Genomic DNA, 13,990 nt, shown 5'->3' with positions numbered 1-13,990 from the left:
ATGATCTCCAGAAGCAAGCCCAAAAAGCATGGCTTGGATATAGCTAACAGCAGAATCAAAAACCAACTTCACAGTTACTCAGAAATTTGCTGCTCGTTAACCAGTCCCGATGAACCAGGAAATCCCTTTTCACAAACTGTGCGGGCGGCTAGTCTTTTGTCAGTGAGAATGTGTCAATGTGTCGTGATAACGTGACTATTTCCAAACTCTACCTGACAGATACACAACTGATATTAACATTTTATCCACAATACCTGTACCTTTAATTGAGCAGGGATCAGGAACATCAGTACATACAGCCCAAAAACATGGTTCACTTGATAGTGAGAGTGACAGCAAAATCCTTCAACTGTGCTTCTTTGTGAACTCACTGGTGTGTTAACAGTTTGGATAACTGAGTGAATGCTTTCCCCCACTCAGAGCTCATGAATGGGATCTTCCCAGTGTGAACCTGCTGGAACACAAGCAGGTAGGATGACCAAGTGAATGCTTTCACAGATTTAGAGCAGGTGAATGGTTTCTCCCCAGTGTGAACGCTCTGTAGGTTAGGTGAGCAAGTGAATCCCTTCCCACACTGGGAGCAGACGAATGGTCACTCCCCAGAGTGAAGTCGCTGGTCGATCAGCGGGCAATTCGAGTCAGCAAAGCCTTTCCCTCACGCAGAACAGGCCAACGGTCTCTCTCCAGTGTGAATTCGCTCGTGCATCAGCGGTTGAGATGTCTGAGTGAATGCTTTCCCACACTGCGAGCATGTAAATGGTTTCTCTACAGTGCGAACTCACTGGTCTTTAAGCAGGTTAGAGGACTGAGTGAATCCCATTCCACAATCAGAGCAGGTGAATGGTTTCTCTCCAGTGTGACTCTGGTGGTCAGTTTCTAGCTGGGACGGATTAAAAAATTCATTCCTGCAATCTGCATATTTCCACAGTCTCTCCCCAGTGTCACTGCGCTGGTGTTCGGACATTTCAGATGAATCTTCACAGACTCTTTACAGACCATGTGCATTTCTCCCCAGTGTGAATGCTGCTTTTTCCTCCAATGTTCAAAATCCTGAGGTAACTGGTTTGTGATAAACAAAGTGACTGTCAGAGCTGGATGTGGACCTGTTTGAATTCTCCAATTGCAGACTAAGCTTTCAAACAGAAAGCAAGTGCAGTGAGTGAGGAACCAGAAGAACAACCACAGATTGTGAAATCGAGAAATCCTCTGGACATTTATGGAGCGACACTTGGGAAATATGCTGGATCATCATTAGGACAAATTCAAATAAATATCCTCCAGGCAAGGGATCCAGTCAGTATTTGCACAAAACTGCTGAAAGAGAGGTCAGAGAGCAAGCGAGGAAGGGCAGGCATTGTAACTCAGACTTTCAGAGGGATCAAAAGGTTAAGAACAGCGCAGAAGTAAAATTGTGGAAATCTGAAATGAAAACAAAAAATGCTTAGTCAGAGTTGTACAGCACAAACCAATCCCTTTCATCCCAGTTGTCCATGCTGACCCTATGTCCCAAATTAATCTAATCCCATTTGCAAGCAATTGACCCATATTCCTCCAAATCCTTCCTATTGACATACCCATCCAAATGCCTTTTAAATGTCATAATTGTACCAGCTTCCACCAGTTCCTCTGGCAGGTCATTCTACACAGGCACCACCCACTTTCCCTTAAAAAAATTTCCTTCTCAGCTTAAACCAATGTGTTTAGTTCCAGTCTCCCCTACCCCAGGTAAACAACCTTGGCTACTCACTCCATGCCCACCATAATTTTATTAACCTCTAAGGTAACCTCTCAGCCTTCAATGCTCCAGGGAAAATAGCCCCAGCACATTCGGCCTCTCCCTGCAGCTCAAAACTCCCAACATCCTTCTAAATCTTTCCTGCACCCTGCTAAGTTTAACAGCATCATTCCGAGAGCAGGCAGACCAGAACTGAACACAGTATTCCAAACGCAGCATAATCAATGCCTTGTTCAGCCTATAACATGACCTCCCAACTCCTACACTCAATGTACTGACCAATAAATGCAAGCAGAGCAAATATCATCTTCACTACCTTCTGTACCTGCAAGGAACTCTGCACCTGCACCTCAAGGAGTCGCTGTTGCGTAACAGTCCCCATGGCCTCATCAATAAGTGTTTAAACCCTGCCCTGATTTTCATAACCACAATGCAAAAGCACACATTTATCCAAACTAAACTGATTTCTGTCACTCCTGGGCCCTTCGACCCATCTGATTAAGATCCGATTGTCCTTGGAGATAACCTTCTTTGCTGTTTACTACACCAACAATTTGTGTCATCTGCACACTTACTAACCATTCCTACAATATGCATTCCACATGATTTGTATCAATGATAAAAAGCAGTGAAACCAGCAACAATCCTTGCAGCACACTGCTGTTAATAGTCCTCCAGACTGAACAAAATACAACACACCCACCACGATCCTGTTTCCTACCTTCAAGCCAATTTTGGTTCAAATAGCTCACTCTCCCTGGATTCCACTTGATCTCATCTTGCTAACCTGTCCGTCATGTGGCGTTTTGGTGAATGCCTTGCTGAAGCCCATATAGAAAATGTCCATTGCTTTGTCTTCTTCAACATTCTTTGTCACTTCCTCAAAAAACTCAATCAAGTTAGTTACTCAAGATTCCCCACTCACAAAGCCACGTTGACTATCCATAATCAGTCTTTGTGTCCCTAAACACATGCAAACCCTGTCCCTCAGAATCCCCCCCAGCTATTTACCCACCACTGACATCAGGCTCAATGGTCGATGGTCCTCTGGCTTTTCCTTAAAGAATGGCACCAGATTAGCCACCCCACCTTCTGACACTTCACCAGTGTCTCAGTGATGCAGATATCTCAGCAAGGGGCCTGGCAATTAGATTAGATTAGATTCCCTACAGTGTGGAAACAGGCCCTTTGGCCGAAGAAGTCCACACTGTCCCTTGAAGCATCCCACCCAGACCCATCCACCTATAACCCACACACCCCTAAACACTACAGGCAATTTAGCATGACCAATCCACCTAACCTGCACATCTTTGGACTGTGGGAGGAAACCGGAGAACCCGGAGGAAACCCACGCAGACACAGGGAGAATGTGCAAACTCCACAGAGACAGTCGCCCGAGGCTGGAATCAAACCCGGGTCTCTCTTCCCCAGCTTCTCACAGTTTGTGGATAACACCTTTTCAGGTGCCAGGGACCTATTCACCTTTATGCATTTTAAGACGTCCAGCACCTCGATCTCTGTAATATGGACACTTCTCACAACTCATTATTTATGTCTCCAAGTTCTCTAGCTTCCATATCCTTCTCTGCAGTAAATACTAATGTGAAATACTCATTCACTATCTCAGCCTGCAGTTCCACACATAGACAGCCTTGTTGATCTTTAAAAGGGCCCTGTTTTCTCCCTCGTTTTTTTGTCCCAAATGAAGTGTCAGAATCTCTTGGGATTACCCTTAACCCTATTTGCCAAAGATGGCTCCTTGTTGCCATCCTCATTTCCCTTGAGTATACTCCAACTGCCCTTATCCTTCGAGGGATTGACCCAGTTCCTGCTGTCATGACCTGACATGCGCTGCCTTCTTTTTCTTGACCACAGCCTCAATTTCTTCAGTCGTCCAATAGCCCCTACATTTACCAGCCTTGCCCTTCACATGAGAAGGAACATACTGTCTCTGGACTCTCCCTATTTTATTTTTGAAGGCCTTCCACTTTCCAAGCATTCCTTTACCTGCACATTACCTCTCCCGATCATTGCTTGGAAGTTCTTGCCCAATAATGTCAAAGTTGGCCTTACTCCAATTTAGAAATGTATATTAAATATACAACTTTTATATTTAAACTGATCCCATCTGTCTGCATCTGGCACATATTCCTCTAAACCTTTCTTATATATGTCCGAATTCAAATGCCTTTTAAACAATGCGACTGCACCCGCATCCACCACCTCCTCTGAAAGTTCGTTTCACACATGAACCACACTGTAAAAGAAAAATTGTCCCTCATGTCGTTTTTAAATATGTCTTTCTCCTCTCACCTTAGATGTCCCCTTGTCTTAATCACCCAACCTAGGGGAAAAAAACCCGTTAATATTCGCATAATCTGTGCCCCTCATGTTTTTTATGAACATCTGTAAGGTCACCCTGTAACCTCCTATGCTCCAGTGAGAAAAGTTCAAGCTTTGGCAGTCTATTTTGATAATCGAGCCCTCCATTCCTGGCAACATCCCAGCAAGTCTTTTCTGACCTGTCTCCAGTTTAATAATAATAATGTCCTTCCTGTAACAGGGCAACCAGAGCTGCACACAATACCTCAGATGAAGCCTCACCAATGTCCTGTACAACCTCAACATAACATCCCAACTCCTATACTCAAAGGTCTGAGCAATGAAGGAAAGTATGCAAAACAATTTACTAACCACCCTGTTGGCCTGTCTCCATAAAGTTCGAAGAATTATGCAGTGAATCTCAGCATTTCTCTATTCCACAACTCTACCCTGGGTGCAACCATCAATTGTGTAATTCCTACCCTTGTTCATTTTACCAAAATACAATATTTCACATTTATTCAAATTGAGCTTCATCTTCTCCTCAACCCATTGACCCAAATGATTAACATGTCACCGTCATCTCAGATAACCTTCACTAACCACTATACCACCAATTCAGTATCATCTGCAAATTTACTAATCTTGTCCCTTAAATTCTCATCCAAATTGTTAGTGTAAATGAGAAACATAAGTGGACCCTGTACCGATTGCTGTGGAACACGCTGGCCACAGAACTCCACTCTGAAAAATCCTCCAGCACCGCGTTCTCTCCAAAAACTAAACCAATTTTGTTTCCAATTAGCAAGCTCTTCCTGAATCACATGTGATCTAACTTTACTGGAATTCTGGAACCCTGACAAAAGCTTCACTCTCATTCTAGAGGTGCTGCAAATCTGACCCAATTCCCCTGCCATTTGACCATGAAACCTCTTGATCGTTCCTTGAAAAGTTAAATCCCAAATCTTTGAGAATAACTATTGAATCTGCATCTAGCTGCCACACAGACTGTTGCAGATTCTGGGAACTTGCTGAGTCAAGTAACCTTCAAGATTTCACCCTGCATTATTTGCCAATTATCTGAATGTTGTATTCTGTAGTTACCAAACATTGTCACAACGTTCATAATTTTTCTCTCTCTGCAAACTATTATCCGGGAAATAAACCTACTAAACTAAATCATTGCTAATCAGCTCCAAGGAGAATCATCCGAGCTTCTGTTAGCTCTCTCCAAACCAGAAACCCATCATAATTATAGATAACGAAGTGTGGAGCTGAATGAACACAGCATTTGCTGCTTGGCCTGCTGTGTTCATTCAGGTCCGCACTTTGTTATCTCGGATCCTCCATCATCTGCAGTTCCCATTATCACCCATCATAATTGTTATTTACTTATGGGACGTGGTCTTTGCTGCCCAGACTAATATTGATTGTCCATTTTTATTTGATTTGGAGAAAGTGGCAGTGAACCACTTTCTCTCACTACTGCACTCCGTGTGCTGTAAGTGCACCACTGTGCCGCTCAGATGATAATCCACCCTGGAGCCTCACCACACTCTCTATCGCAGGAATCATATCTCAATCCTCACTACTCTCCCAATCATGAGAATGACCCTTGAGCCTGCACTAATGCAGGGTCCACCCTTAAGACTTACGACCTTTCCTATCACTGGAATCTCTCTCCAGCCTCACGACCTGCCTATTGTTGGAATCCCCCTCTAGCCTCAGATCTCTCACGGTCTCTGTAGATTCCTCCAGTCTCTCAAGCCTCCTTATCTCTAATCTCCTCCAGCCTCAACACTCTCCTATCTCTGTAAATTCCTTCAGCCCGTATAAACTTCCTTAGCTCTGTAATTGCATTTACCCTCACAAACCTCCTTTTGTTTGAGGTCTCCTCCAGCCTCTCAATCCTCACCATTTCTCTAACTCCCTCCAATCCCACACTTTCCCTATTTTTGAAATCTTCTCCAGTCTCAGAACCCTTCCAGTCTCTAATATCCTCCAGCCTCACAAATCTCAACATGTCCCTTCCTCTAATACAGTCCTAATGATGATGCCCCATTTTTATTCCTCCACTTGATGGTGGCACTTGCAATTTCCTGGGATTCAAGCTCCAGAATCTCCTGGTAAACCGCTTCATCTCTATACCTCACTCGTCTCCCAAAAACATTAACCAATTATGAGTCATCTATTCTAACATCTCCTTTCCTGAGAGGGAAAAAAATTGCTTGAACTATTGCTTGGTATCTTCTCTGTGAAGTGTCTCGGAGGTCGACAGTACAGAAAAGGGCTCTGTGGCCCATCCAGCCTGTGCCAGTTAAAAACCACCACCTAACTATTCTAATCTAATTTTCCAGAACTTGGCCCATAGACCTGTCTGTGTTGGCATCACAAGAGTGCATCTAAATATGCCTTAAACGCTATGAGGATCTCGGTGCCTACCACCCTCACAGACAGTGAGGTTCAGTGCCATTGTCACAGCATGATGACATCACAGACAGGAACAGAGACGAGCTGAGTCTGTGCAAACCAAAGATGCCCCACACACTGTGAAGGACGGGAGGGACCCGGATAGTGGGCAGAGGAGATTTAACAGAATGGTTTGTAGGAAGAGGGTTTTTAGTTGCATGGTTAGGACTGTTTATTTTTAAAATTTTTCTTTCATGTGACCTGGAGGTTGCTGGTACATAGAGAATATCCATCTATGATAGATGGACTCTCCTTCTCAACCTCTCCCCTCGCCTGGGGTGTGGTAATCTCCAGGTTAAACCAGCCCTATGGTCAGGTAGGACAGTGGTGACTTTACCTCTGACACAGTGATGCCACTTTGCCTCGGTGGTGTAGAGGGGAATGTTGAATGTGGTGAATGGGACACCACTTTGACACAGTGCTTCATCTGGAGGATGTTCACTTTTTCAAATAGTGTTGGGGTTGTACTCATGCAGGGAAGTGGAAAATGTTCCAACACAATCCAGATGAGTGCCTTACAGACAGCAAACAGTCATTGAGGAATCAGGTGCTTGGAGAAACTGAGATTGTTCTCCTTGTAACAAGGTATTTTGAGGGGACCGTTGATAGAGTTGTTTACAAAAGAAACACTTTATCATGATAAAATGTACACATGACTGATCATAAAAAACATTACAGGACATATATTGAAAATTTTAGGGACGATCTATTGAGAGAATGGGGTGATTTCAGAGAAAAAAAATAGACGGCAAATGAGAAATTAGCAGGAACACAATACTCACACACAATGCAAATATCCAGATGTTGATGAAGTGAGTAACTCTGTCAGAGTTTGGGGTTACAATTATTGAGTTTCCCCACCTGAAAGTCCACTTGTAATATCCTGTGACACAAATTCATAACATCCATCACTGTCAGTCCGGGTAGAAATTCACAACATCCCCTCATCCTGGCTGAAGATGACTGTGCATTGTCCCTATTGCACATTATCCCTTGTGGAGGTCAGTCATCGTTTCAGAGGGAAATCTATTTGGGTTTCTAGGAATTTCCACCTGGGGACTTCATGTCACTGACCAGAACTGCAGCTCTTTGACACATGGCAAATAATGGCCAAGATTTAGTGACAGGAAAGAGAAAGAGATGGAGTGGGATTTTCCAATGACAGTGAAGTCAAATATTGGTTTTTAACAGAATGGATGAGATGGACATCACCAGAAAAGAGGAGCAGACAGAACAAGGACAATATCTGAACTGGCATGAGGGAAGAGGCAAGGAGGAGGAGGAGGAGGAGGAGGAGAAATAAGAGAGACTTAGAATGTTTGTGGTTTAGCAGGAATAGGGAAAAGGATTAAGACGAGCTCTGATAAGGCTTCACACAAGACTGGAGAAAGATGCAAGTTTGGGACTGAAACGACGAGCAACATGCAAAGCAATTTGGTTTGGTGGGCTAATGAAAGAGAAGGAAGCAGCAGAGGCATCCGATTTGGATTGTCTCAATCTGAGTGACATGGAGTTTCTATGTGTCTCCCTCACTTGTTGTTGGAGGGGAGGATGGAGGAGAGAGGATGATGGACAATGGTTTGCAAAAAAAGAACAATGCCTGTGTTAGAGATATTCAAAACTGAATGAACAAACCTGATGAATTAACTTTTATACAGAATATTAAAATGTACAACAGAAGTCCGGTTTTGAATCCCATCTCAGCAGATGGTGGACTTTGAATTCAATAAAAAAAAACTGGAATTAAGAATCAACTGTTGCCATGGTACCATTGCTAATGGCAGAACAAGGAAAAAACCTGACGTCCTTCAGGGAAAGAAATTTGTGAAACTCAGCAAGCCACTCAGTTACAAATCAGTGCAAAGTCTCAACAAAGGAATGAAGCTGGGTGGCCCACTTGGCATCTGCCAAGGCACAAGGAAAGACACCTGCAGAATCAGCCCTATCGATTCCATAAACACCTCCTCACTAATATCGGGGGCGAGTGGCAAAATTTGGAGTGATGGCTCAAAGACTAGGCAAGGAACAGCATCATATGCTTAGAATCTACCTTATAGACAAGTGACACGCACCACCATCAAGGTCCGTAGTGACGGCCTGTCCCAGGAGCAGGACAGACATGGCAGAACAGACATGGCAGAACAGTGCTATTCTGATCGCAGTAATTGACCTGGGAATACGACATTGGCTCTGACGCCTGGAAGACTCATGGCTCCTGTTGAATGCCATGGACCATCCTCCCTCAGTTGATAAACTGGCAACAGTGTTATCGCCAGATTATTAATCCAGAGACCCAGACACCATTCCGGGTACCTGGGTTCGAATCCTGCCATGGCAAATGGTGGAATTTGAATTAAATAATGATGTGAAATTAATAGCTGAACGATGACCATGAAACCATTGCTGATTATTTGGGTTCGCTTATGTGCTTTCGGGAAGGAAATCTGCCATCCTTACCTGATCTGCATGACAGGTAACTGCAAACCCACAGCAATGTGGTTGACTCTTAACTGCCTTAAGGGAAATTAGGATGGGCAATAAATGCTGGTCAGCCAGCGACTTCCACATCCCAAGAGAGAATTTTCATAAAAAACTCCATGTTGAACAGCAATTGGTGTAAGCACAGAGTGTAAATGGCAATAAGTGTACTCAATGCCCGCTATGAGGAGTAGTTCACAGCAGGATTACCAGTCAGGCTGGCTGGGTCCTAAAGGGAAAAAAACACTACTTAGCAGGGACTGAAGCAGGTGCTGCCACAACCAACAGAAGGGAAAAACATAGCAGATCTCATTGTCACGAATTTCCCAGCTGCAGATGCATCTGTCTGTGACAGGATTGATAACAGCGACCACCGCACAGTCCTGTGGAGACTAAGCCTCATCTTAACCTTGATAATACCCTCCATTGTGTTGAGTGGCACGAACATCGGCTAAATGGGACAGACATGGAACAGATACAGGGGCTCAAAACCAAACATCTATGAAGCTTTGTGGGGCATCAACAGCAGCAGAACTTTCCAGCACAATCTGTAACCTCAGGGGCCAACATATTTCGCACTCAACTATTACCATTGATCCAGGGGAACCACACCTATTGAATGGATAGTATAGGAGGGCATGCCAAGAGCAGCATCAGGCATAGCTAAAAATAAGGTGCCAACCTGGTTAAACTTCCCAACAGGACTATGTGCATGCCAAATAGCACAAGCAGCAAGAGTTAGAGCTGAGCCATCCCAGAGCCAGTAGATCAGATCTAAGCTCTGTAGTTCTGCCACACCCTGTAGCGAATGGTGATGGGCAATTAAACTGGAGGAAGCATGCCAGAAAATCCCCATCCTTATTGACAGAGGAGCCCAACCTATCCACACACAAGACAAGACTGCTGCATTTGCAGGAATATTCAGCCAGAAGTGCCAATTGTATGATAAATCTCAGCCTTCTCCAGAGGTCCTCAAGATCACAGATGTGAGTTTTCATCCAATCTGATTCATTTCAAATGATATTAATAAGTGGAGGAATAGTGCAGCAAAGATTATGGGCCCTGGCAACAGTACCGATGACTTGTGCTGTACAGCTTGCTACCTGCCAAGCCAAACTGTTTCAGTGCTGCTACAGCACTGGCATCGACTGACAATTTGGAAAACTGCCCAGGTCTGTTCAGCACAAAAATACAGAGCAAGTCCAACCCGACCAATTTCCCCTCAAGCAGTCTACTCTCTATCATCGGAGACGTGATGGAAGGTGTTGACAACAGCGGTATTAAGCACTTACTCAGCAGGAACCTGCTCAGTGACAGCCAGTTTGGGTCACGCCAGGCACTCAGTTCCTGATCTTATCACAGACTTCATCCACAAATTCACAAACATGTGAATTCCTGAAGTGAGGTGAAGGCAACAGCAGAGTCCTGCACAAAAACCATTTCGTTCCACTTCAGTGACAATGACACCTTAGTTTCAGCTCATCTGCTGAACCTCTCATCTAGTTCTGCGTTACCTCTAGACTTAACTATCCAAACACACTCCCAGTTGACCTCCCACATTCAACGCCCCTGTAATCTCAAGAATACATAAAATTCTGCTGCACACATGTTCATTTGTACAAAAACCTGTTCACTCATCACTGCTGTACTCCCTGACGCACAAAGGCTCCTATTTATGAGTAACAATTTAAAATTCTCACCCGTGATTTAATTCCTGGCCGTGATGATCCCCGTTTCCCTGCACCACACAACCTATGAGACTCTGTTGGAGTCAGAAAGTAAATGGAATTGTCAATGTGTTTAATCATTGTTTCACTACTGGAGGCTGTTTCTACAGTTTCCAGGCAACATGGTCTGGAATTCCTATGATAAACCTCTCAGGTTTGTTCTCCTTCTTTTAGGTAGTCAAAAAAACCTGCGAATTTGGTAATGTTTTTGGTCACCTAACCTAATAGGCCTTACATCAAAAGTTTCTTGATAATATCTTTGTGAAATTATAAACAAGATAAAAATACATATAGTTTGTTGATTTGGACATACACCATCAGCTCTTCAGTATCGCCAGATGAATGATCTGTAACTTCTCAAATGACCGCATTGTGGGAGCACCTTCATCATACGATCTGAAGCAGCACACGAAAGTTAAACATGACCTTCTCCACAGGTAACAGGGCTTTGGCAACGATCGCTGGTATCTGTGGAAGGAGAAACAGAGTAAATGTTGCAGAAGTGCAAAAATGAACGAGAGAATAAAAAAGCTGTAGAATGTGGTGGTCTGAAATGGAAGAAAAATGCACTGTCTTTCTGGGAAAATATTACGTGACTTTGAAAGACGCCATTCAAAAATTAATCTGGGAAGAGAGCAGCACACAGTTAGGGGGTGGACAGCAGTGGAATATTCAGTTACAATAGGTATAAGAAAAGAACTGTAAAATACGAAACAAAGATCAAATATATCCATCATTAGAGACTGAAGAGATTAGACACCGACAGAGATTTGATCAGGAAGCACAGAACTAAGTTAGCAGTGCTAGCTGCTATGATCCCACACTCTGGGAATGAAATCCAGAAGAAACAAACATTTCTCTTGGTTTGAATTCACTCAGCGTGATTTCATTTCATTTCTGAAGAATCGTCCAGACTCAAAATGCTGGCAGTACCGATTCAGTCATCCATGAACTGGAGGAAGAGGTGGGATTCGGGGCTAGTGTAGGTATGGAAGAGAGATTGTTCCACGTAACCGACAAAGAGGCAGGCGTAGCTTGGGCCCATGCAGGTACCCATGGCCACCCACTTTGTCTGTAGGATTTGGGAGAAGGTGAAAGAGAAGTTGTTGAGGGTGAGGACGAGTTCACTTCATCATACAAGGGGGTCAGTGGAGGGGAACCGGTCAGACCTGCAGGACACGAAAAAGCATTGGGCTTTTAGGGCGTGTGCATGGGGAATGCAGGTGCTCATGTGGTATACTGCCTCTGCTGCAGCTGTTGTGGCCTCCCCCACATCTGGGAAACCAAGCGGAGGCTTGGGGACTGCTTTGGAGAATATTTACACTCAGTACGCAATAAACAACTGCACCTTGCAGTACCATTCCACCAGCAACATGTCCATCATGGCCTTCCTGCAACACGATAACGATGCCACCCAAAGGTTGCAGGATCAGCAATTCATATTCCGCTTTGGAACCCTGAAGCCCAATGCTATCAATGTGGATTTCACAACCTTCAAAACCTCCCCTCCCCCAACCACAGTCCAACACCAGCCCAGCTCATTCCCCACCTCCCTAACCTGTTTTCACTCTCGCCTATCCCCTCCTCTCATATCAAGCCACACTCCAATTTCCTACCTGCTAACCTCATCCCACCCCCTTGACCTGTTTGTCCTCCCTGGACTGAACTCATCCCTCCCTACCTCCCCAGCTACACTCACCTTTACCTGCTCCATCCCCACCTCTTTACCTTGTCTGTCTCCTCTCCACCTGCCTTCCCCTCTCTCCCTGTTTATTTCAGAACCCCTTTCCCCTCCCCATTTCTGAAGGGTGTAGGCCCGAAAAGGTCAGCTTTCCTGCTCCTCTGATGCTGCCTGTCCCGTTGTGTTCCTCCAGCTCCACATCTTGTTCTCTCACTTTCTCCCAGGGACAGCTGCGCATGCGCCCAGCTTCACCTCCGCCCTCAAAGTTTCAACGCTGCCGCGCATGCGCCCCACGGATCATTGCCCCCAATAAAGATGGCGGCGGTCACACGGGCCTATCACTATCTGAGGCTTTAATTTATTTTCTGCAAACGTGAGCCTGGGAGTTTCAAATGTGGGTTTTCCGATGTGCACTCCCAAGCCCATACGAATATCACTTCCCTGCCACTTTCTGCCGTTTTATCTTCTTCACCGGGTCCTGCTCTAACCTCAATTGCACAAACCTCCGTCTCAGCGAAGGGGCCAGGCACAAAACGTCAGCTTTCCTGCTCCTCTGATACTTCTTGGCCGGTTATATTCACCCAGCTCTACACCTAAGTATCTCGGAATCTCCAGCATCGGCAGTTGCGACTTATCTCAGCAAACCTGCACTGCTCTCGTAGATGATCACGTGGTTTGCACTGATCCAGCCCCCTCTTCATTCCGATTGGTTGGAAGGGTCATGCACGTCAACACTGTATTCCTATTGGTCCCACACTGACATCAATCAAACAGATGCCATTGTGACCTGAGCATGCGCAGTGCTTTCTGTTGTCATTGATCAATGAGACTGAGAACTGGATGAGAAAGATTGTTACATTAGCGATCCTGGGGCTTTAATAAGTCGCTCTGAGGAAGGGGCACTGCACCCGAAACGTTAACTCTCTCTTTTTACCTTCACAGATGCTGCCAGACCTGCTGAGCTTTTCCAGCAACTTTGTTCTTGTTCCTGATTTACAACATCCCAGTTCTTTTGTTATTTTTGAATCAGTCACGATTGAAAAGGCTTCCTGCAGCTCAAAGCTAAAAATACTCTTGATACCGCTCTGGCAGCGAAAAGAGAAATGGCGGTGAAATAAGGGTAATAAATACAGGTATAACAGTCCTCAGGTAAGATGTTAAGGGAATAATTATGAACATGAAGAACATCACGTGGTGAAGTGAGGTGAATGTTGTTCATATGAACTGTGATTGGGCAGAGAGGAAGGTTTATCAAAAAAGAACAAGCATAAAAGAGATTCTCAAGAAAGGTCTGTGCGATAGAAAGCAAGGAGAATCAGAAGATAAAAGCCCAAGATGGAGGAAACAGTTTGAAGGCCAAGGCTGCAAAAACTTCAATAAGTTGTTTCACTGCTAGTTATTGACACTAGCAGTATAACCCACATTCAACTGGAAATAGCTGTCTGAGTTTGTCACTGTAGTTTACTTCATAACAGATAAACTTTTCCACACTTTGTCTCAATAAGGCTGACCGTTGGCTCATAAATCAGTTCTGCTGCCAAGTCCATTCCTGTTTGAAAAGGGGTGTAGATCACATTT

At 44.5% G+C, this 13,990-nt stretch overlaps 1 long non-coding RNA gene across 1 annotated transcript; it reads right to left on the bottom strand.

Annotated features, from left to right (window-relative positions):
* Nucleotides 1-276: 276 nt before the first annotated feature.
* LOC132208897 (uncharacterized) lies at nucleotides 277-13,075 on the bottom strand. The gene is made up of 4 exons (XR_009444999.1): nucleotides 12,916-13,075; nucleotides 11,045-11,199; nucleotides 7,309-7,409; nucleotides 277-1,419 (listed from the first exon to the last, which is right to left on the bottom strand). It is a non-coding gene; the product is annotated as an uncharacterized LOC132208897 (long non-coding RNA).
* Nucleotides 13,076-13,990: the final 915 nt, after the last annotated feature.

This window comes from Stegostoma tigrinum, unplaced genomic scaffold (genome assembly GCF_030684315.1).
Source record: "Stegostoma tigrinum isolate sSteTig4 unplaced genomic scaffold, sSteTig4.hap1 scaffold_57, whole genome shotgun sequence".
NCBI lineage: Eukaryota > Metazoa > Chordata > Chondrichthyes > Orectolobiformes > Stegostomatidae > Stegostoma > Stegostoma tigrinum.
Note: the sequence above shows the minus strand (reverse complement) of the source record. Positions and strands in the feature narration are given on the sequence as shown.